At 35.6% G+C, this 2,347-nt stretch overlaps 1 non-coding gene across 1 annotated transcript; it reads right to left on the bottom strand.

Annotated features, from left to right (window-relative positions):
* Window positions 1-211: 211 nt before the first annotated feature.
* Window positions 212-316, bottom strand: LOC136390262 (U6 spliceosomal RNA). Its single transcript, XR_010748689.1, has one exon. It is a non-coding gene; the product is annotated as a U6 spliceosomal RNA (small nuclear RNA).
* Window positions 317-2,347: the final 2,031 nt, after the last annotated feature.

The following is a 2,347-nucleotide window of genomic DNA, read 5'->3' as shown; positions in this document are numbered from 1 at the left end:
GTAGTTAGAGAGTAAATGAGTAGATAGATGTCATGCACTGAGTTGCATGTGGCACTGTTACCACTAATCTCAGCCTTAGCTATTCCAAAAAGCCAGACGTAAACCCAAATAAAAGCATGTGAAATGCAAAATCACATAAAATTCTTTTTGAGTCACTACTATGCCTAGTTGGCAAGAAATTTATCTTCTTTGATCCTGTTTTTCCAGTTTTTAAAACAGGGAAAACATCCCCAGTTAATAGGGTTCTTGCTCAGGGGACATGCTAATCTTCTCTGTATCGTTCCAATTTTAGTATATGTGCTGCCGAAGCGAGCACCAGTTAATAGGGTTCTTAAGATTAAATAGAAAATTTTATTTTAAGATATAATAGAGTGCTTAGTTCATTGGAAGTATTCAAGAAAAAGATAAGTTTCTTCCTCCCTCCCTCCCTTTCTTCTTTCCTTCCTTCCTTCCTTCTTTTCTTTCTTTCTTTCTTTCTTTCTTTCTTTCTTTCTTTCTTTCTTTCTTTCTTTCTTTCTTTCTTTCTTTCTTTCTTTCTTTCCCGATGACCTACTTTCTTATAGGAAACACAAATATCTATGGCATTGTCTTTTCCCCTAAGTAAAACACGGTTAGAAAAGAAATCAAGATATAAAAAAATTAAATTACAACAAAAGAGATTTATTTTAACAGATATTTATGTTGTTCTTTTTGTGCCAGGCAATGTTCTAAGTACTTTAGAAAAAATGAACTCATTTTAACTCTCATAATAACCATATGAAAAAGGGTACTGCTATTATTCTCATTTTATAGATTAGGAAACTGATGAATACCATTTGTAGGAGACAGTACAAGAGATGCTGCTAGGAAATTGTTATTGTAAATAACACAGCATAGCTTTTAAAAAGCAAGCAAGCATCAAGTATGGTAGCACATGGATACTAGTTAGAATGTGAATGTGAGTATTGAACTGTAAAAAAGAAAGGACGTTAAATATGTCTGCAGAGAGGAGGGATTGAGGAGACCAGGTGGCATGCTACATATACATTCTTCTGTGTGTGTGTGTGCGTGTGTGTGTGTGTGTGTGTGTGTGTGTCCTTCAACATATAAAGCACATGGTAAGTACTTCATATATAGTATTTATTTCTGTGTCTTGGTTTTCCAAAAGATGTTACTCAGGAAATTTGGAGAAGATCTATTAGTGTGGAGACTTCTTTCCCCCTTCCATTTGAATCTATTTGAATCTTTCTTATTTCTTTCTCCCGAATTCCTCCAGCTCCCAAAGGCCCATTCCTTCATTGACAAAGATCCTTTTGTTGTTAATTGTCCATAATGCCCCAGCTAGAAAGAGGCAAAGCCAGGATTTCAACCCATAAAATTAAAAAGCCAATCAAGCAAGTCCCATTCATCCATTACACTTGATGTTTTGCTTTGGGCCCCGCGCCCCCACCCCCTGCTCTGGGTACTTAACCTAGCATGCTTCCTACTATTAGAAGCAATAGGACTACAGAACAGTGGTGGACTTTCAACGGTGGGAGGGCATTAGAGATAAAGTATCTGTCCACTTCATTGATGGGGGAGGACACAGAAACTGAGAGGTAAAATCTTGCAAGGACTAGAACCTATTTCTCCTTTCCAGGTTCAGGGCAATTAGTTCTGCATTGTTGTGTGTTTTGGATTAATTTATATTAAAATAAATCATAAACGGTTCCAATTATGTAATATAAACCTCATAGACCGTTTGCTACGTAAATGTGTGTACACTTTTAAAAAACAGAAAACCCACTATTTAACTTAATATTCCAGCCTCCGAGTTTTGTAATTTGTCTCTAGGTTAGAGACATGACTCCTTTTGTAGAATTTAGAATCCTCTGATGGCTCAACAAATGGACCTGTTTCTACCTATCTTGACAGTAAGCTGTGGAACCAGTCTGAACCATGCTGAAGTAGACAGATAGAATGATGATTACAATAATGTACATGATGTAATTTCTATAACTAGGTAACTGATTCACAGGCCATCGTGTTCTTGGCCTGTCAACTGTTTTCACTCATGTGGCATGACAGATTTCCTTTCTGCCTTTCCTCTGTTTCTCAATTTAAACCTCATTTAAATTGAAATAAGGTCTTCTGCATTCGAAATTTACTAAAAGGCAGGCAAAACCTAGATGAACAAGTTAATCCTATTTAACTGAATGCTTTAGTAAAATATGTTTTGTAGGTAAAATGTAAAGTTGTAGCTTTGTGTTCCTGACTTTAACTTAGTGATTTATAAAAATGTCAAATATAGTAATTCCTCACTCTATTCTCTAGTCTATATAATTAAGGGCTCTTTGTTTCTGATTATAATTCTATTCTGTGGTTCTTT

This window comes from Saccopteryx leptura, chromosome 1, assembly GCF_036850995.1.
Source record: "Saccopteryx leptura isolate mSacLep1 chromosome 1, mSacLep1_pri_phased_curated, whole genome shotgun sequence".
In the NCBI taxonomy this organism is placed as follows: domain Eukaryota; kingdom Metazoa; phylum Chordata; class Mammalia; order Chiroptera; family Emballonuridae; genus Saccopteryx; species Saccopteryx leptura.
This window is presented reverse-complemented; position numbering and strand designations above follow the sequence as displayed.